Below are 23289 nucleotides of genomic sequence, written 5' to 3' on the forward strand. Positions count from 1 at the left end.
GGTGAAGCATGGCTGTCGACTGGACCTTGGTGTGGTCAAGTGTGGGTGAGCACTGGGGGTGGGGGGGGGGGGGGCTGCGGTTCTGTGGACTGGGGGACGGGAGGGCGGCGTAGGTGACGTGAGGGGAATGCCACGCACTGCGACCGTCTCCCCCAGGGCCGAGGTTGTGTGTGCGGTAGTGTGTGTTTTTGGCAGCAGGTGCTCACCACATTGGCCAGCTGGGGCTGGTGCAGCTGTGTTCCTCGCAGGGGGACCGAAGGATGGATGGTGGGTCGCACCCTTATGGACACTCATGGGCCATGTTGGCGTTTTGACTGCTCACCTTGTCCCGATGACCCTTGCATGGTAGAGGTGCAGAGCTGTTGTGGCCACTGGTAGTTGTGTAGTGATGATCACCGTTGGATGCGGATCCACATACCTGCCAGTATAGTGGGGACAAAAGAGAAATTTGGAGAAATTTGGTAGGCCCAATGAGAAATTTTGGGATTTTGAGGGTGGATTGCACTTTGGACTTGACCAACCAGAAGTTACCTGTGCATCAAGGTAGAGGTAAGGCCTTGATGGTTACTGTCCCAGGCTCCAGGACTTGCCTGGAAATTTTGGGGACGTGTAATTTGGAGTTGGGAGGCGGGTGAGAGTGATGACATGGCCGGTGAGGGGATGGAATGGGGGCCACAAAGTGTCTTGTGGGTGGCGTGTGTTTATGTGTAGAGGTGATGTGTTTCTATGTGGTCGTGAGGTTGGAGAAATATGAGTGAGTGATGATTATTGAGTTTTGAAATATGATTTTGGAAATGTAATGGTTTGAATTGTGAATGGGATTTCACATGTAGCAGGCCATGGCAACTTTTTGTAACACCTTTTGAACCATCTATGGATTGTGCCATGTTGTGTTGAGAATTGAATGGCAGCGGGGGAGGAAGTGTGTTTTGGGGATCTTGTGGGTGGGGAAGGTGTGTGTGTCCGCAGGTATGGATCAAGCTCTGAGGAGCGATGCCTGCGACCCCCCTCTGTGGCAATTACCCCTGGCAGCCGGTGGTAACTGGAAATTGGAGCTCGTCGGTGGAGGGTCTGGTTGGGCGCCGTGGGGTGAGGAAGTCCCCCGGTGACCCGTGTTGCTGCGCTGGAGCAGGAGGCCGCAGAGGAGCCTGGTGTGTGTGTGGAGACCCTCACCGGCGAGGTAACGGCGGAAAGGGGCTGTTGGGCTGTCATGGGGCCAAGAGGTAAAGGGGGGGGAGGGGGGATGCAATGAACTTGTAAGTCGGTTGACTTGTTTGGGACTGCGGGCACCATAGCCTGAAGCGCCCCCACCATCTTTTTGTGCGGTACCTCCCCGCTGCCCAGTTGAGGAATGCACACACATAATATGACATCAATGCCATGCTCCTGCAGGGGGGTGTATTGAGTAAGTGCTTTGTTGATTTTTGAAATGCAGTAATGAGTGGTGGAATGAGAATGAGTGGTTAAGGGGTTTGTGTTGCATGAATGTGGGTGAAATCCACTGAGCCATGTCACTCACCTGTAACACCTGGACAGGGCCCGTGGAAATTTAGGGGTGCATTGGGGATGGCCCCACAGGTAAGGTTGTGTCTTGTGGCATCCACCGGGGGACGCAGTCTGTAGACCGGGGTTGTAAAAATGGTTAGAGTTGTGGAAATTTTGTAAGTTGATTAAGTTTTGTGGTGAAGTTAGTTTTGAGTGTTGTTTGTTTCCTCCCTCCACAGGAACAACGGATCAAAATCAATGTACATACTTGCATGGCTGTTAAGGGGTTTAGCATGTTAAGGAAGTGTAGGTAGGTAGTCCGATCACTTCCCACAGCCCTTCCTGATTTATTTCATAGGTTAATTAAGTGTGTGACAGTAAGTGTTAAGGCTGGAATGGTAGCGCCTGCAGTGAACCTTGCAGGAGCTACGGTTCCAGAGGGGGGGGGGGGGGGGGCTGTGTTACGAATTTGGTAGAGCAATATGTAGAGCAGAGTAGATCTGAGTAGGTAACATGCTTCGAGATGTCGCAGTAAGGAACACTTCCTGTAATAAGTCGTGTGTAGGCGTTTTGTCGGCTAAGATGTATGATTGTGAATCTACCAGGAGATTCGAGTGATAGGTAGTGTCGGGGTTAATTATTAGAGCCCTTGTATGTCTCACCTGGTAATCAAACCTTTGTCCCTTATGGCACTGCAGACCACATAGACACTGGTTAGGATCCCTTAGTACAACAGTAATGACGCCCTTCCCCCCTGACATGACTTAGAAAGAAATCAGGCCAGAACACCGCGACACGGCCGCCACCATTTTCACCTCTGAGAGGCCTATCCGCCTCGTATAGCACGAGCTATAAGACAAGGAGCAGGAGCGCGAGTGAGAGTGGCGCAGTGGGCGTGCCCCTGGGCGAGCCGTCGAGTCGGTGGAGGCTCTGATTGGCAGGACAGTGCGCCAAAGCTGACGTCACCAGCCAGAGATATTAACCGCACTGGATGCCATTTTCGGGAGTGAGGAGTTCAGATCTGGCAGTCAAGAGTTCGTGTGCACAGGAGTTGAGTTCGAGTCACGAGTTGGAGAGTTGAGTTTGTGCGCAGTGCAGGCCAGAGGAGTTGGCGTTGAGTTGAGTACAGTCCCGGTGCGATCCCGAGTTGAGAGAGTCCTGTCCCTGGTTGGCTTGAGAGTTGGCTTGTGAGTCCGAGCCCGAGTGGAGTTCACTTGCTTCGTGCAGCCCTGCGTTGGACCTTTGGTGCATGGACCTCGTGGGGGTCGACGAGGGGCCTGGAGTGGGCGCTGGCCCGGGCCTTCGCGGTGCTGGGGCGCTGGAGCAAGGGACCTCGTGGTCTGCAGTGGAGATTGGATGGACAGGACGACAAGACGAGATAAGGCCGCATCCGCGATTACATTTTACACAACGAACGTGTTTCTTTTCTTTAGTTCGCAGCACCTCGTTTGTGTCTGAAGTGTGAGTGGGGACGTCCTGATTAGGATATTAGATTTACCGGCGCGTGGTTTTCCTGTCCCTGCCTTTATTCAATAAACCCTTATATTACTTTTTGTAGAAAATACCTGAACGCAGTTTTCTGATTGATTTGATAGTTAAGGCTGCGGGGACTTTCGCCGCTTCCCCCCATTCCGCGCGCTTAGCTGTTTTAGATTTTGGAATCCACCATTGAGTTTCCGCCTCAGAGTTAAAGCCTTCGTGATCGGCATCCGCGACTGCCAGATATTAATTTTGGCGGTTGCGCGACAATATATATTGTTGTGGTTTTGGAACAAAGGATAATTCCCCCTCATAGCTAGACGCACCACAACATGATGCCTCGCAATAGTTCAGTTATTTCGTAGTGAATGTAAGCGTAGTCCTTTCCTGTGTTTAGTTTTGCGTTGAGCAGGCCCGTGAGTAGGGCGGTTCTTTTGGCGATAGTATGCCACGTGGCAGGCCTGAACAAGTCTGGCGAGGCCGAAGCGAGGCGGTGCAGGAGGGAGTGGTCGGTTAGCACGAGCCACCAATCAGGGCTCGAGGGGAGTGGCTAACCACGACGATGAGAGGTGGGGTGTTGGAACATTCGAGTAGGGCCGGGGCGGAGCCATATAACCCTATTCCGAGTCCCCCCACCTCTGAAGAGTTCTCAGTCAGAGTCGTGTGCACCTCAGATGAGTCAGAGCCAGAGAGTATCGTGAGTTCAAGTGCTGAGTTACAGTTCCCTGTGAGACGAGAGTTCCCTGTGAGAGTGAGTGGAGTTGAGTTGAGCTTGAGCACGCACGAGAACGTGCCGCAGAACGAGTGCATTGAATTGCGGTGATCGAGATTGTACACAAACTTTCCACGTGCCCCGTGCCCTGCGCTCTGCGCTGTATTAATCGGCGCTCGAGAGGACGACCCGTGCCGGGCCACAGACGCGCGATTTCCTCCTGCCTGCCTTCTCCTGTATATGTGCTGTGAACATCCGAGAGCCACGCCGGGCGAGCTGCCCCGGAGCGACCGACGGCAAAGCGCGCTTGGCGCGCGAACTTCTTCTCTTCTTCTCCCCGTGTGCGTGAGACGTGAGTGGGCCCTGTGTCTGGCTATTAGTTAAGATTGATTAAGCTGCTGCTCTGTGTCCCCTCTCCTTCTGTGAATCATTGTACATAAATAATAATAAATCGTGTTGTTCCTTTGATTTTACCGTTCTCGTCCCTTCCATCAATTGGCTTCGCATGGTACGAATAGAACCGCTCGAATCGGGTTCCATAAAGGTTAAGCGTGGCTTGTGCGAGGTTCGGTCCCCGCTTTCGTGGCAGCGTGGGTTAAAGGTACGTGTGACGTTCACCCGATACCCTTTTTCACGTTTGCTCCGGAAGTGGCGATTCGGCCTCATGGACCCGAATACGCAGGGGGAAAAAAGGGGTTTAACCCCCCCCCCCCTTTGTAACGGGAACGGGCTTCGGGAGATCCGCAACAATATATACAGTCACGTGAAAAAGTAAGTACACCCCATGTAAAGTTTTGACTTTTTCAACATATTTCAAAATAAAGCTATTTGATCTTCATTTCAACAATATTGAGAGATAAAGGTCATATAATATAACAAATATCATGAAACATTTACATTTTGTAGTCCATTGTATCTATCTATAATTCCAGTAATCTCTGTACGTTTGTACGTTTGTACGTTTGTCTGTCTGTGACCGCTGTTTCTCGACAACCACGGGTCCGATATACTTTTAACTTGCCAGGTATATTGCTGGGGACCCGAGGATGTGCCTTTTCAAGGTTTCATATTAATCGGACAATTACTTACCGAGCTATGTACAAAAAACGATTCAACCAATCAGAGAGCAGCGAACGATCGCGTGTGCTGGCGTTGCGAATGGACCAAACCATTCCATGTAAATAGAGGGGGGGGTTCTGTGGTCGTTGCGAATGGACGAAACCATTTCATGTAAATAGAGGGGGGGGGGATTGTCACTGTACTCGCAAGCCGTTCGCCGTTCGCTTTGGCGTTGCGAATGGACCAAACCATTTCATGTAAATAGAGGGGGGGGATATAATTTTAGATAGATATATAGTACGGGCATATATATAGTACGGGCATGCCCTAGTAATTTAAATAACCATAAATGCAAATTTCGCATGTGGAAAAAATAAGTACACCCCGACATTTATCACTACTTCAAACACCTAAAATTAGAATTAGGTGCACCAGCTCAGGTGCAAATGATTAGAACATCGTTAGAGAGGATCTTGGAGGAACCTGTCTTATTTAAACCTCAGACATTTAGTTTGGTTTGCTCTTTGTTGTTGAAGTGTGCGGCGTCACCATGCCTAGATCAAAAGACCTCTCTGAGGCCTTCAGAAAGAAGGTTATTGATGCCTACGAGTCTGGGAAGGGATTTTAAAAGATCTCCAAACAATTTGAAATCAATCATTCGACTGTCCGGAAGATCATCTACAAGTGGAGAAGATTCCAAACAACTGCCAACTTGTTCAGGCCAGACCGCCCCAGCAAGTTCAGCCCGAGAGCAGACCAAAGATGCTGAAAGAAGTCTCTAAGAACCCCAGAATGTCATTACGGGACCTACAGGTAGCTCTTGCCACTGTTGATGTCAAAGTGCACGAGTCTACCATTATAAAGAGGCTGCACAAATTTGATCTACATGGGACGTGTGCCAGGAGGAAACCTTTGCTGTCCAGAAAGAACACCAGGTCAAGACTAAAGTTTGCCAATGAACACCTGGGCAAAGACCAGCACTTCTGGAACAATGTGCTCTGGACAGATGAGTCAAAGGTAGAGCTATTTGGCCACAGTACCAGAAGACATGTTTGGCGAAAACCAAAGACAGCATTTGACCACAAGAACCTGATACCAACTGTAAAGCATGGTGGTGGAAATATTATGGTTTGGGGCAGCTTTGCTGCATCAGGGCCTGGGCAGCTCACCATCATAGAATCCACCATGAATTCTTCATTGTACCAGAGGGTGCTTGAGGATAATGTGAGGCCATCTGTCGGAAAGTTGAAGCTCAACCCAAGGTGGACCTTGCAACATGACAATGACCCAAAACATACCAGTAAATCCACCAAGGAATGGCTGAAAAGAAAGAACTGGAGGGTTCTGGAATGGCCAAGTCAAAGCCCGGATCAAAATCCCATCGAGATGTTGAGGGGGGATTTGAAACGAGCTGTGCATGCAAGAAACCCCTCAAACATCGCACAGCTGAAAGAATTCTGCATGGAGGAGTGGGCAAAAATTTCTCCCAGTCGATGTCAGAGACTGGTAGACAGTTATAAGAAACGCCGACTTAAGGTTGTTTCTGCCAAAGGGGGCAATACCACCTATTAGGGCCAAGGGTGTACTTACTTTTTCCACATGCGAAATTTGCATTTATGTTTATTTAAATTATACAATGGACTACAAAATGTAAATGTTTCATGATATTTGTTATATTATATCACCTTTATCTGTCAATATTGTTGAAATGAAGATCAAATACCTGTATGTTGAAATATGTTGAAAAAGTCAAAACTTTACATGGAGTGTACTTACTTTTTCACGTGACTGTATATATATATATATATATATATATATATATATATATATATATATATATATATATATATATATATATATATATATATATATATATATATATATATACATATCCAAATATATGTTCAGTTCTCCAGCTTTCAATGAGCGCAAGTAATGACGTCACTGCCATGTACATACGCTCTGCCTGTCAAGCTCTCAAGAGAACCCTCTGACAGAGCAGAATTTTGATCTTAGTTCAGATACTGTCATAAGTGTATGTAAAACTCACAGTTACCGACCTGGTTTCGCCCTTTTTGGGGCTCATCAGGGCAACGCAGTGAGTCCTGCATACACTTATGACTCTGAAAACCCTTCGGTTATATACCAGTCACTATGCGATTTCATACCATCAGTGGTGAACCGCCATTAAGGTATCAGAGTCAGAAGTGTATGCAGGACTCACTGCGTTGCCCTGATGAGCCCCAAAAAGGGCTAAACCAGGTCGGTAACTGAGTTTTACATACACTTATGACAGTATCTGAACGAAGATCAAAATTCTGCTCTGTCAGAGGGTTCTCTTGAGAGCTTGACTGGCAGAGCATATGTACATGGCAGTGACGTCATTACTTGCGCTCATTGAAAGCTGGAGAACTGAACATATATTTGGATTGGTTTGCTCCCGGCTGCATCCAGGGGATTCCATATAATGAGTGGATACCAGAGATAATGTGCCATGTGGCAGATGGTACTTATCGCTCCCATTAAGGTACAGCATAGCGGATGGGATACCTTAATGGCGGTTCACCACTGATGGTATGAAATCGCATAGTGACTGATATATACTTTGTCGCGATCCCGGCTGTGAAATGGTTCCCAGCACGGAATACGGACGTTAATGTCCGGGCTTCAAGTAGTCCACGGAGTGGACAGAGAGAACTCAATAAACACAATTGTGTTTTAATCGGCCTTCTAGGGGTAAGGCACGATGCTTTATTGGCTCGATCACAAAAACCATAAATGGTAACAGAATGGAATACACTGCACAAAGCCTGCAGGAACTGTCGGCAACAGACGCTCCAAACAGGACGCAGGTAAGATCACTCGCGGCTCCAATCGACGATCTCCGGGACTCGGAGGGTAACAGGATGGAATTCACCGCACAAGGCCGGCAGGAACTGTCGGCCCCAGAAGCTCCAAACAGGACGCAGGCAAGATCACTCGCGGTTCCAATCAACGATCTCCGGGACTCGGAGGGTAACAGAGTGGAATACACCGCACAAGGCCTGCAGGAACTGTCGGCCCCAGAAGCTCCAAACACGAAGCAGGCAATCACTCGCGGTTCCAATCTACGAGATCCGGGAATCACTCGTTCTCTTCCGGAGTTACTCGCTCGTAAAATACCGAACTGTAATCGACCAGCCCAACTCGGCTGTCGTGAGGATTCAAGGAAAGCCCTTTTGAGATTTCCCACTCGGAGCCTTCGAGCCGCGTCCGTTGCACAAGATGGCCACCGCGCTCTCTCGACTCTCCACCAATCACGTGCTGAACCGCCTCCCGATCGCGTGAGGCTCCAAGGAGGCCACGTCACGCGGTGGGCGGGGCACCAAATCTGGGTGAGAACAGGTGGTTTCACCGGTGGTTTCTCACAGTCCTCCCCCCCTAAGTAAAAACCCCGTCGAATAGACGGCGTTTTTAAAACCAGTATTTGTAGTAGGTGCAAATCACATGGCAAGATGATGGCGGTAATCGCTAACAGGCAATTAACGCAATTAACAATTATTAACACTTATTAACAACAATAACGCAACAACGCAACAATACAACGCAACGCAATAGCGCAACAATAACGCAATTATTAACGCACAGGCAATTAACAGGCATTAACAGGTTAACAATGAACCAGTTTGGTTTTTTTTTTTTTTTTTTTCACACACAAATTTTAACACCATACACCACATTAATATCTACCCTACAAGAGTTACACTTCACACAGAGCACAATAGAGAGGCAAGGGGGCCAAACTCAAGTTGGGGGAAGCGTTGACAGGAAGGAAACGGGCCGAGACCTAGAGCGGCGGGTACTCCTCCGGTGTCGAGAACAACAGTCATATGCGTAATGACCCCTTTCACCGCACTGGTAACATCGATCGTTCGGGTCGAAAGGCCTGCGGACCAAAGGGCGTCTGAAACGAGGCCGCCGCGACATGCCATTCGACATCTCGACGCACACACGCGATCCGCAAATTAACCTTCCATCAAGGGCTCTGACCGAATCTTCAGCATCTCGTGGCTCTTCAAACTCAACAACTGCAAATCCAGGTGGGTTTCGAGCAACCCATACGTTGCGGAGTGGTCCGTAATGTTCGAAGACCCTCCCTAGCTCGGCTTTCGCTGCTCCATTGCCCAGGTTTCCCACATATACCTTAGCATTAGCGTTCCTGCTGAATCGCGACATGGCGGGAGCGGTCCCTGAGGAGCACGGCACCTGAGGGTGGCTTGACGGGAGGCTCGGGTGGACTTCAGCTGACGCAACGTCACCGTCGGGAACTGGAGTCGAGGCGCTAGGCTCCTCGGGCCAGAGTGAAGATATGTCTGACTCCGCCACTCTCTCCGCCTGTTTACTCTGGGATCTAGTGACCCCCCCACAGGTCAGAGTCAATGACTCCTCCCTGGCCATGGCATCATTGCCAATCAGCAAGGAGACCCCGGGTATCGGGTAGTAGGGTACCACCACACAGGTCACTGGACCCTTAAAAATGTCACTCCGGACCTCGAGGAGGGCAAGGGGATACCGGCCAAGAACCCGGTCAATGCCCCGAAGGAGGGTATACTCGCCGGTATAACGCATCTGAGAGGCCGGAACTACCCCCGCCCGGAGAACACACCGTGTCGCCCCAGTATCCCGAAGGTATTGGGCCTCAAACTTCAGCATCGAATCAGGGCCACCCACTAAGGCTGTCCCTGAATAATCCTGGTACAGTGGATGAATGGAATTAGCCTCGGTGGCAGTGACCTCGGTCACCGATGCCACCGTCGTTTGCGAGGGCCCGGCGGATGAGCTCCACTGATCTCCCTCCGACTTAACAGGAGGGTTGCCTCGGTAGGCCGGACTAGCGGGATTAGAGAAGCAGCGGTTTTCACCGTGCCCCACGCGTTTGCAGAAATCGCACCAGGGCCCTGCCCTGGTCTGCGGCTCGCGACCGCCACCAGTGGAGGGCATCGGAGAACCCCTCCCCTCGATCCAGCCGCCGGGCAGACGGGGGGCGGTCTTGATCGCAGACTCCTCCGTCTTACGACGCGACTGCGTGACTTGCAGCATTTTGCACGCCAAAACATGTTTATCAATAAGGTTGACGCAGTCTGCCAAGGAAACAGTGTCTTTGTCGACAAGAAACAATGCTAAGTCAAGCGGAAGCTGTTGATCGATACGGTAACGCACCAGGAGTTCCGCAACCGCTTGAGGTAACTCAACCTTGCTCCCCTTGAACCATCTCTGCAGCTGTTCCAACAAGGCCCGCGAATGTTCCTCATAGGTTTGACTGGACTCACGAGTCCAGCTGAAAAAATTTCTCCTATAAATACATGCGGACACCGCATAGGCGTTCAAAATCTCGGCCTTCAATGCCCTGTATTTGTTTGCGTCCTCGGTTGCCATCCTCGCATATACCTCCCTCGCCTTCTCAGATAGATGGCTCACAAGATGGCCGACCCACAAGCTCTCATCAATGCCACCGGCAGCCAACAACTTCTCCGCCATCTCCAGATACGCTTCTGGCTTCGTGTCTCCCGTCCAGTCCGGCAAACGAACATGAACAGTTTCCGGGACTCTTGCAGCAGACCCCTCTGCCCGCGGTCGTTCAGTCAACATTCGCAACTCATGCTCTCTGACGCGTTCAGCTTCTGCTGCTGCCGCACGCTCTCTCTCTCTCTCACGCTCTCTCTCTGCTGCTGTCTCTGCTGCCGCATGCGCTCTCTCTGCTGCCGCATGCGCTCTCTCTGCTGCCGCATGCTCTCTCTCTGCTGCCGCAGCACGCTCTGCCTCTGCTGCTGCCGCACGCTCTCTCTCTCTCTCTCTCTCACGCTCTCTCTCTGCTGCCGCACGCTCTGCCTCTGCCCTGTCATTCTCCCTGTTATACATGTCAAGTTGTTGAACCGGAGTCAGCCCGGTCCAGAAGGGCGAACGCATGCATTTAGTCATGATGGAATCGCTTCCTAACATCTCGGGTTGAGTGACCGGGTCAAGGCTGCTTGCGTCGCTCACATCGCCACCCACGTGACTGTCAACATGATCAGGTTGAACTCTCACTTCTCTGGTCGACATAGCTTGGCTACGAGTTATCATAAGACAAGGCACAAAACACAACGCTCAAACACAACGCTCTGTTGGGGAAATACGACACGAACTACACAATATCACCCGCACATCAAATTGCCAATGAGAAAAATACCACGTACAAATACTCACGTTTTTTTTTTTTTGTCGGTTGTTTGGAGGGATCCGAGGCTCACTTATTCTGCAGTGAAGCACCACCCAAGACAGCGTCCTACGGCGAGAAAGTTCCTCCAAGACGGCGTCCGCTGGTGAGAAGATGCAGAGAAGATGCAGATGCCGAATTCCCGTCTCAATTCGAATGTCTCTCACTTGAAAGATCCTAGGACGAGCAACCCATTTGTCGCGATCCCGGCTGTGAAATGGTTCCCAGCACGGAATACGGACGTTAATGTCCGGGCTTCAAGTAGTCCACGGAGTGGACAGAGAGAACTCAATAAACACAATTGTGTTTTAATCGGCCTTCTAGGGGTAAGGCACGATGCTTTATTGGCTCGATGACAAAAACCATAAATGGTAACAGAATGGAATACACTGCACAAAGCCTGCAGGAACTGTCGGCAACAGACGCTCCAAACAGGACGCAGGTAAGATCACTCGCGGCTCCAATCGACGATCTCCGGGACTCGGAGGGTAACAGGATGGAATTCACCGCACAAGGCCGGCAGGAACTGTCGGCCCCAGAAGCTCCAAACAGGACGCAGGCAAGATCACTCGCGGTTCCAATCGACGATCTCCGGGACTCGGAGAGTAACAGAGTGGAATACACCGCACAAGGCCTGCAGGAACTGTCGGCCCCAGAAGCTCCAAACACGAAGCAGGCAATCACTCGCGGTTCCAATCTACGAGATCCGGGAATCACTCGTTCTCTTCCGGAGTTACTCGCTCGTAAAATACCGAACTGTAATCGACCAGCCCAACTCGGCTGTCGTGAGGATTCAAGGAAAGCCCTTTTGAGATTTCCCACTCGGAGCCTTCGAGCCACGTCCGTTGCACAAGATGGCCACCGCGCTCTCTCGACTCTCCACCAATCACGTGCCGAACCGCCTCCCGATCGCGTGAGGCTCCAAGGAGGCCACGTCACGCGGTGGGCGGGGCACCAAATCTGGGTGAGAACAGGTGGTTTCACCGGTGGTTTCTCACAACATATATATATGTATGTATATATATATATATATATATATATATATCTATATCTATATATATATATATATACATATATATTGTTGCGGATCCCGGGTTCCTCAACGTGCTAAGGGGGGGGGGTTAAGCCCTGCTCCCCCTCAAACTCCGAGTCCACGAGGCCGCCAACCACAACTACACAATTCCAGCCGCCGAGCCCGCAGCTACGCGTGGAAGGGTTAACGGTCACCACCCGAATACCTTCAGACACACGCAGCTGTGAGAACGGGATCACTGTGAACGGAACGTGTGCGTGTGATCGGAACGTGTGATCACTGTGCTGTGAGAACGGAACGGAACGTGATCACTGAAGCCCGCACAAGTCACGCTGATCCTGGACGCCCGAGCGGTTGTGTGTCGCGTCACTCGTGCCGTTAACACTATCGAACCCGATCGAGCGGTTTTAATTCGGGGCGATGCTAGGTCAATATGGAAAGGACAATGACGGCCAGGTTTGTAAACTAAACACAGAATTTATTCACAATTCACAGTATTTACAGAACATGGACAAAGCGAAGAATCTTAGTGGCCTTACCTAGGTTCCCAGACAAGGGCCCTCATTCGTTCGGGGAAGGGAAGGAAGAGGGTAATGCGCACGAAGCGCGGTGGCTTCGTGCAGCTCGCCCGGATGGGCTCGTCGTGCAGCTCGCCCGGATGGGCTCGTTGGACGGAAGCCCCTAGAATCGCTCCAACCTGGGACACCACAGCCAGAGATGATCGCGGCAGGGACGACGATCGATAACGTGCATGTAGCAGGAACCCGAGGAGCGCTCAGTCTGCGGGAGCCAAGCGAGCGAGGGAGAGTATAGCAGGAGCCCAGCGCGAGAGTCAGCGGGTCAGAGACAGAGTGAGCCAGCGTCAGAGAGAGAGCGGGGAGTCTGGGCCGGGTTTTATAACCCCCCGAAACCCCACTCAAATGTTCCACGGGCCTCCATTGGATGCCTGGGGTCACGTGTCGTGACAGCCCCTCATTGGTCACCCTCGGCAACCCGTTAGCTCCTCCTTCGGGCCTGCAAGGCCTGGCCTAGTCCCATGACGAGGCACTTTAGGCTTCGATGAGGCCTACTTTTATCCTGCCTGCCTCAACGCATGTCAACGCAACCTAACACCGGGAAGGGGACTATGCTTTACATTTAATAAGAAATAACGAACTATATGAGGCTACATGTTGTGGTGTAACTAACTATGGGGGGTTGCCTTTATTCACAAAACCGCAACAATATATATATATATATATATATATATATATATATATATATATATATATACATATATACATATGAAGGAGTCCGGGCTCCAGCATGATACGGACAAAAGAATGGCAAGGCACAAACTCGTCCGAGAAGATATTTATTCTCAAAACCAACTCGGGAACACTGAAAAGCCCGTTTATCGGGCTGCATTATAAAGCACAACCAGAAACCGAAACCGAAACCGAAAGCCACGCCTCTCAAGCGAGGCGTGCTTCGGTGGTCACGTGATCGACAGGTGTAGCTGATTATACCCGCACGCGCAGCACGCTTTGGTGGTCACGTGACCAGCCACTCTGGCGCCGCAGATCCCCGCCGGTGACATCACCGGCTGGAGCAAGGAGATTCTGATGCTGGTCTTGCTTGGGGGACCCATGGGTCACTACACACGACCCCCAGAATGGACTTGGTCCAGGGAGGTCAACCTGAGGGGGGTCCGGATGACCCGACCAAAACGACCCCTGGCCAGTGGCAGGGGGGGGGGGGGGGGGGGGTCCGGTGTGGTCAGACGGGGGGTGCAGGCAGGGGGGGTCCGGTGTGGTGGCGGGTGGTCGGACGGGGGGTGCAGGACGGGGGGGCGGCCGAGGGCCGGGCAAGTCCTCGGGGGAGGCTGCCGAGGTTCCTCGCGGTCCTCCCGAGGTTGCAGTTCGCGGGTGCAGTGCCGAGAAGGCTCGAGCGGTCCACGCGAAAAGCGGGTGAGCCAACCGAGGGGCTGGTCAAGGCCTCGGGGGAGGCTGCCGAGGTTCCTCGCGGGCCTCCCGAGGATGCGGGGCTGGTCAAGGCCTCAGGGGATGCAGTGGACGGGGGGCGGCCGAGGGGCCGGGCAAGTCCTCGGGGGAGGCTGCCGAGGTTCCTCGCGGGCCTCCCAAGGTTGCAGTGCGCGGGGGCAGTGCCGAGAAGGCTCGAGCGGTGCACGCGAAAAGCGGGTGAGCCAACCGAGGGGCTGGTCCAGGCCTCGGGGGAGGCTGCCGAGGTTCCTCGCGGGCCTCCCGAGGATGCGGGGCTGGTCAAGGCCTCGGGGGATGCAGTGGATGGGGGGCGGCCGAGGGGCCGGGCAAGTCCTCGGGGGAGGCTGCCGAGGTTCCTCACAGGCCTCCCGAGGTTGCAGTGCGCGGGGGCGACGAAGCGGCCGTGCCGCGAACGTCAGTGCGCGCGAAGGTGACGAAGCAGCCGTTCTGCCAACGTCAGTGCTCGCGAAGGTGACAAAGCAGCCGTGCCTTCGGAGGGTCTTGGAATAGCTTCGCCCCTCCGGTCGTAGAGGAGGAGCCGAGCGCGGTGCGCGAACCTCATAGTCATGGCCGTCGTCGTTTCCGAAACTCCGGCATTTCGAAACCGCGTTCGAAACTGCGCCCGAAGCCGTGCGGGAGAAGCCGGCGTCACCAGCCTAGGTGGCTTCCCTGGCTAGGGCGTGCTCGCCGTGTCCGTTCGCAGCCCCCGCATCCGTGCGGGGGCAGTCGGGGTTGCGTGTTCAAATTCGGGGTCACCAGTGAAGGAGTCCGGGCTCCAGCATGATACGGACAAAAGGATGGCAAGGCACAAACTCGTCCGAGAAGATATTTATTCTCAAAACCAACTCGGGAACACTGAAAAGCCCGTTTATCGGGCTGCATTATAAAGCACAACCAGAAACCGAAACCGAAACCGAAAGCCACGCCTCTTGTCTTGCTTCGGTGGTCACGTGATCGACAGGTGTAGCTGATTATACCCGCATGCGCGGCACGCTTTGGTGGTCACGTGACCAGCCACTGTGGCGCCGCGGATCCCCGCCGGTGACGTCACCGGCTGGAGCAAGGCGATTCTGATGCTGGTCTTGCTTGGGGGACCCATGGGTCGCTACACATACATATATATATATATACATATATACATACATACATATATGCATACATATATACATACATATATATACATATATACACACACACATATATATACATACATATATACATACATATATACATATATATATATATATATACAGTATATATATATATATATATATATATATATATATATATCTATATTATAATAGCCGTAGATGATTCTGTCTGTCTGTCTGTCTATCTGTTGGGTGTCTGTCCGGGGTGTGGCTTACTCGGTTTGCAGAGTAGCTCCACCCATAGCTCCACCCATTCTGGGAGTGGCTATAAACAAATATCCACCATTTTATTAACTCGCATAGCTTTGAGTCCTGTTTTGTAGGCCCGTGGTGTCTTGCTCTCCCCCAGTTTTATTTCAAATCAAATTCGATAAATCATTTCATTTTTCACAGTCGCTAACATAGTTTTAGACTCGGTTGAAAAAAAACGGGAAGAAAATCCGATGAAAGTTGCCGTTTATAGAACGAAATGAATTCTCAAAGGCCTGTAACTTCAAGGCCATTGAGTCTCTCTCACGCCTTTATCTCCAATCTAACTCACCATATGATTTCATTTTTATCGATGGTTTTACTTTTAGACTCGGTGTCAGCAATAATTGAGAACAATCCACACACGCGGGAAAATGCAGAGATATATTTTTTAAAATCGCGTCATGGTGTATCATACACCGCCCAACATGACACCGCCGGCAATGTGTCGATATATATTAAAAATTCGCTTTTGCTTTTCCGTTATGATATATTACTATTTCGTTTGATGATAGTCGTCACAAAAACGTCAACAATGATGCCGACATATATTTCTTCGTTTTTATTTCATTCAACATATTAGCCGGAAGTAAAATATGTTTCAGGAAATTACCGAGAGATATTTCTTCGTTTTTTTTATTAGTTATGTGCGCATACACTTTAAATAGGTTTATTTGAAATCTTTAATTTTCCACAAACATTCCACACACGCGGGAAAATGCAGAGATATATTTTTTAAAATCGCGTCATGGTGTATCATACACCGCCCAACATGACACCGACGGCAATGTGTCGATATCTATTTTAAATTCGATATATCATTTCATTTTTCACAGTCGCTAACATAGTTTTAGACTCGGTTGAAAAAAAACGAGAAAAAATCCGATGAAAGTTGCCGTTTATAGAACGAAATGAATTCTCAAATGCCTGTAACTTCAAGGCCATTGAGTCTCTCTCACGCCTTTATCTCCAATCTAACTCACCATATGATTTCATTTTTATCGATGGTTTTAGAGTCGGTGTCAGCAATAATTGAGAACATTCCACACACGCGGGAAAATGCAGATATATTTTTTAAAATCGCGTCATGGTGTATCATACACCGCCTAACATGACACCGACGGCAACGTGTCGATACATATTAAAATTTCGATATATCATTTCATTTTTCACAGTCGCTAACATAGTTTTCGACTCGGTTGAAAAAAAACGGGAAGGAAATCCAATGAAAGTTGCCGTTTATAGAACGAAATGAATTCTCAAACGCCTGTAACTTCAACTTCAAGGCCATTGAGTCTCTCTCACGCCTTTATCTCCAATCTAACTCACCATATGATTTCATTTTTATCGATGGTTTTGGACTCGGTGTCAGCAATAATTGAGAACATTCCACACACGCGGGAAAATGCAGAGATATATTTTTAAAAATCGCGTCATGGTGCATCATACACCGCCCAACATGACACCGACGGCAACGTGTCGATATATATTAAAAATTCGCTTTTGCTTTTCCGTTAAGATATATTACTTTTTCGTTTGATGACAGTCGTCACAAAAACGTCAACAATGATGCCGACATATATTTCTTCGTTTTTATTTAATTCAACATTATTAGCCGGAAGTAAAATATGTTTCAGGAAATTACCGAGAGATATTTCTTCGTTTTTTAAAATTAGTTATGTGCGAATACACTTTAAATAGGTTTATTTGAAATCTTTAATTTTCCACAATATAATTTACTTGCCATTTATCATTTGATGATTACGAGACAAATTCCTCTTGAGGATCGTGACAATTCATGCGCTGCGTGGAAACTTCTATTTCCAAAATGAATGAGACGATCGATGAAGAACGCAGACTTGAACAGGATGCAGCAAGAAAACGAATGAGACGGGCGAACGAGTCCATCGACGAACGTCAATGCAAACTTGCGGGGTCACCCGTGGGAATCCCACGGGCATGGATGTGTGTGACATTTCGACATATTGAGTTAGATGCTGCACATTCATTTTTACAAAATGGTTACTGGCAAGTCATCAGATCCAGAAATGGTGTAAAAACCACCGTTTAGAGGCCATTTTTCCCCGCAAAGCGGGGGTTGGCCTTTTCGGGGACCGTGGTAGTTGTTGTTTTTTTGTCCCCTTTTTGAAGCAATGTTTTACGGCCGGATGCCCTTCCTGACGCCAACCCTTTTTGCCGCCTTCAACGACAAACAGGGAATTACCAGTGAACTGGTACTCAATTAGCCGACCTCGGAAGGATGACAGGCTGAGTCAACCCCCCTGGCATTAATTCGGCGATCGACCGAGATTCGAACCCAGGATCCTAAGCCGGCACCCTAGCCGCTAGCCCAACACCAGAAATGGTGTCATGAACACAATTTATTTACGCACAAGCACATAAGCAAGACGGGCCGATTTCCGATTCCGACGGGCCGACGGGCGAGACGGGCCGATTTCCGATTCCGACGGGCCGATTTGGAGCAAGAAAAAGAACGAGACGGGAGAAAAAGGAGAGAAACGAGACGGGGAAAGCCGATTGGAGAGGCGAGTGAGGCGCGATTGGAGAGGAGTGTGAGGCGCGATTGGAGAGGAGTGTGAGGCACGATTGGAGAGGAGTGTGAGGCGTGATTGGAGAGGAGTGTGAGGCACGATTGGAGAGGAGTGATTGGAGGGGAGTGTGAGGCACGATTGGAGAGGAGTGTGAGGCACGATTGGAGAGGAGTGTGAGGCGCGATTGGAGAGGAGTGTGAGGCGCGATTGGAGAGGAGTGTGAGGCGCGATTGGAGAGGCGTGTGAAGGATTGGAGAGGAGAGGAGTGTGAGGGATTGGAGAGGTGAGGGATTGGAAAGGAGAGGGATGTGAGGGTTTGGAGAGGAGAGGAGTGCTAGGTGGAGAGAGGAGAGTGTCAGGTGGAGACAGGAGAGTGTCAGGTGGAGACAGGAGAGTGTCAGGTGGAGAGGAGTGAGGGGTCACATATTATGTGAAATAAATAAATTGTGTTCATCACACCATTTCTGGATCTGATGACTTGCCAGTAACCATTTTGTAAAAATGAATGTGCAGCATATAACTCAATATGTCGAAATGTCACACACATCCATGCCCGTGGGATTCCCACGGGTGACCCCGCTAGTATATATATATATATATATATATATATATATATATATATATATATACATATATATATACTGTATATATATATACATATATATACATATATATATATATATATACATATATATGTATACATATATATATACATTTATATATACATTTATATATATATATATATATATATATATATATATATATATATATATATATATATATATATATATATATATATAAAGCGCGGCGTTACGCGCGCTGCTTGTGAGCAAGGAGGAAGCGGACAAGCGGTAACATATAAACGTCTTTATTGTAAGAGCACACTGTAACACTGAACCGCTCCGGGCTGGGCGCCCGGTGTATATCATGAGGCCACGCCTACCCCTCGGGCGTGGCCACCGCCCACTTGGTGCGTGGAATGATGTCACCACGCCAGTGGGCTTTTGTGTCCGCCACATATATATATATATATATATATATAGATATATATATATATATATATATATATATATATATATATATATATATATATATATATATATATATATATATATATATCTATATTATAATAGCCGTAGATGATTCTGTCTGTCTGTCTGTCTATCTGTTGGGTGTCTGTCCGGGGTGTGGCTTACTCGGTTTGCAGAGTAGCTCCACCCATAGCTCCACCCATTCTGGGAGTGGCTATAAACAAATATCCACCATTTTATTAACTCGCATAGCTTTGAGTCCTGTTTTGTAGGCCCGTGGTGTCTTGCTCTCCCCCAGTTTTATTTCAAATCAAATTCGATAAATCATTTCATTTTTCACAGTCGCTAACATAGTTTTAGACTCGGTTGAAAAAAAACGGGAAGAAAATCCGATGAAAGTTGCCGTTTATAGAACGAAATGAATTCTCAAAGGCCTGTAACTTCAAGGCCATTGAGTCTCTCTCACGCCTTTATCTCCAATCTAACTCACCATATGATTTCATTTTTATCGATGGTTTTACTTTTAGACTCGGTGTCAGCAATAATTGAGAACAATCCACACACGCGGGAAAATGCAGAGATATATTTTTTAAAATCGCGTCATGGTGTATCATACACCGCCCAACATGACACCGCCGGCAATGTGTCGATATATATTAAAAATTCGCTTTTGCTTTTCCGTTATGATATATTACTATTTCGTTTGATGATAGTCGTCACAAAAACGTCAACAATGATGCCGACATATATTTCTTCGTTTTTATTTCATTCAACATATTAGCCGGAAGTAAAATATGTTTCAGGAAATTACCGAGAGATATTTCTTCGTTTTTTTTATTAGTTATGTGCGCATACACTTTAAATAGGTTTATTTGAAATCTTTAATTTTCCACAAACATTCCACACACGCGGGAAAATGCAGAGATATATTTTTTAAAATCGCGTCATGGTGTATCATACACCGCCCAACATGACACCGACGGCAATGTGTCGATATCTATTTTAAATTCGATATATCATTTCATTTTTCACAGTCGCTAACATAGTTTTAGACTCGGTTGAAAAAAAACGAGAAAAAATCCGATGAAAGTTGCCGTTTATAGAACGAAATGAATTCTCAAATGCCTGTAACTTCAAGGCCATTGAGTCTCTCTCACGCCTTTATCTCCAATCTAACTCACCATATGATTTCATTTTTATCGATGGTTTTAGAGTCGGTGTCAGCAATAATTGAGAACATTCCACACACGCGGGAAAATGCAGATATATTTTTTAAAATCGCGTCATGGTGTATCATACACCGCCTAACATGACACCGACGGCAACGTGTCGATACATATTAAAATTTCGATATATCATTTCATTTTTCACAGTCGCTAACATAGTTTTCGACTCGGTTGAAAAAAAACGGGAAGGAAATCCAATGAAAGTTGCCGTTTATAGAACGAAATGAATTCTCAAACGCCTGTAACTTCAACTTCAAGGCCATTGAGTCTCTCTCACGCCTTTATCTCCAATCTAACTCACCATATGATTTCATTTTTATCGATGGTTTTGGACTCGGTGTCAGCAATAATTGAGAACATTCCACACACGCGGGAAAATGCAGAGATATATTTTTAAAAATCGCGTCATGGTGCATCATACACCGCCCAACATGACACCGACGGCAACGTGTCGATATATATTAAAAATTCGCTTTTGCTTTTCCGTTAAGATATATTACTTTTTCGTTTGATGACAGTCGTCACAAAAACGTCAACAATGATGCCGACATATATTTCTTCGTTTTTATTTAATTCAACATTATTAGCCGGAAGTAAAATATGTTTCAGGAAATTACCGAGAGATATTTCTTCGTTTTTTAAAATTAGTTATGTGCGAATACACTTTAAATAGGTTTATTTGAAATCTTTAATTTTCCACAATATAATTTACTTGCCATTTATCATTTGATGATTACGAGACAAATTCCTCTTGAGGATCGTGACAATTCATGCGCTGCGTGGAAACTTCTATTTCCAAAATGAATGAGACGATCGATGAAGAACGCAGACTTGAACAGGATGCAGCAAGAAAACGAATGAGACGGGCGAACGAGTCCATCGACGAACGTCAATGCAAACTTGCGGGGTCACCCGTGGGAATCCCACGGGCATGGATGTGTGTGACATTTCGACATATTGAGTTAGATGCTGCACATTCATTTTTACAAAATGGTTACTGGCAAGTCATCAGATCCAGAAATGGTGTAAAAACCACCGTTTAGAGGCCATTTTTCCCCGCAAAGCGGGGGTTGGCCTTTTCGGGGACCGTGGTAGTTGTTGTTTTTTTGTCCCCTTTTTGAAGCAATGTTTTACGGCCGGATGCCCTTCCTGACGCCAACCCTTTTTGCCGCCTTCAACGACAAACAGGGAATTACCAGTGAACTGGTACTCAATTAGCCGACCTCGGAAGGATGACAGGCTGAGTCAACCCCCCTGGCATTAATTCGGCGATCGACCGAGATTCGAACCCAGGATCCTAAGCCGGCACCCTAGCCGCTAGCCCAACACCAGAAATGGTGTCATGAACACAATTTATTTACGCACAAGCACATAAGCAAGACGGGCCGATTTCCGATTCCGACGGGCCGACGGGCGAGACGGGCCGATTTCCGATTCCGACGGGCCGATTTGGAGCAAGAAAAAGAACGAGACGGGAGAAAAAGGAGAGAAACGAGACGGGGAAAGCCGATTGGAGAGGCGAGTGAGGCGCGATTGGAGAGGAGTGTGAGGCGCGATTGGAGAGGAGTGTGAGGCACGATTGGAGAGGAGTGTGAGGCGTGATTGGAGAGGAGTGTGAGGCACGATTGGAGAGGAGTGATTGGAGGGGAGTGTGAGGCACGATTGGAGAGGAGTGTGAGGCACGATTGGAGAGGAGTGTGAGGCGCGATTGGAGAGGAGTGTGAGGCGCGATTGGAGAGGAGTGTGAGGCGCGATTGGAGAGGCGTGTGAAGGATTGGAGAGGAGAGGAGTGTGAGGGATTGGAGAGGTGAGGGATTGGAAAGGAGAGGGATGTGAGGGTTTGGAGAGGAGAGGAGTGCTAGGTGGAGAGAGGAGAGTGTCAGGTGGAGACAGGAGAGTGTCAGGTGGAGACAGGAGAGTGTCAGGTGGAGAGGAGTGAGGGGTCACATATTATGTGAAATAAATAAATTGTGTTCATCACACCATTTCTGGATCTGATGACTTGCCAGTAACCATTTTGTAAAAATGAATGTGCAGCATATAACTCAATATGTCGAAATGTCACACACATCCATGCCCGTGGGATTCCCACGGGTGACCCCGCTAGTATATATATACTGTATATAATATGACTAAATGAGATATGATAATACAGTTACTTATATAAAGGTACACGTCACGCTGATGAATACAGCGGTGCGTTCCATTGCTAAACAGCTTGAAGAGCGCTCGCCAAGTGACTTAAGTACTCAAGCAAGCACTCCATTGGAAATCGTAGATAAGGAACGGCCTGCTTGGCTAGCCCTAGCTAGCTGCTTGGTAACTGAACACATCTCGGTCATACATCGATTGTGCAACGAATATCTGTTTTCATTTGACATGAGGAATGAATAAAGTACTTGCCTTAAAGTAATGTGTGCAAGGACACTTAAAAACATTCACGGTCCCCACATTCACTTCGCTGGAGACGAACGCCTCACACCGAGTTCCCCGATCGCGCAGTTGCCTAGCAACGCCAAACGGAGTCTCCGCATTGGTCGCAGGTTTTTCAAACTGCTCCTCCAATTGGACTGATTTAAATAGCCACCTGAACGTCAAACAGTATTTGAATGATCACGTGGTGTCGCACTTGTAAATTTGTGATTTATTCATTGTTCCGCTCTGGTTTGTTCATTTTTCTTGCTTAATAAAATACATGTTTTGCCACGGTTGGTTCTCGAATCCGCGGGTTACGGTAACTGTATGTTGGTGTTACTCTCACCTGGGTGTAATAAAAAAAAAAACCCGACATAATACATGTCAATATGAAGCGACCACAAGGATAAAAAAATGAAGCTTAGGGTCAACGTGTGTCAGGTGTGTACATTATCACCGTCTTATTTCCAAAAAAAAAAAGGAACCTCTTTTTCCTAAAGCGTTGGTTTTATCCACGGCAAGGTTTCTCAAAACTTCGGTTTTTCCATTTGCCATTCAACGATTCAACTCGTCGGAGTGACATTAAATATTTTAATTGTAGTTGTGTTGAGTGTGCGTGTGTGTATGTGTATGTGTGTGTATATTTCTTCGTGTATGTGCATGTATGTGTGGACTTGTAT

General features: G+C 48.3%; 1 protein-coding gene across 1 annotated transcript in view; it reads right to left on the bottom strand.

Moving 5' to 3' along the window:
• LOC144889770 (uncharacterized) overlaps positions 1 to 22703 on the bottom strand; it is a 100750-nt gene extending 78047 nt beyond the window's left edge. Inside the window, exon 1 of the mRNA XM_078770970.1 lies at positions 22598 to 22703. The gene's annotated coding sequence lies outside the window, so the exon portion shown is untranslated. The remainder of the gene's footprint in view (positions 1 to 22597) is intronic.
• Between the last annotated feature and the right edge of the window lie 586 nt (positions 22704 to 23289).

The sequence above is a fragment of the Myxine glutinosa genome, chromosome 1 (assembly GCF_964187855.1).
Source record: "Myxine glutinosa chromosome 1, kmMyxGlut1.1, whole genome shotgun sequence".
Lineage (NCBI taxonomy): Eukaryota > Metazoa > Chordata > Myxini > Myxiniformes > Myxinidae > Myxine > Myxine glutinosa.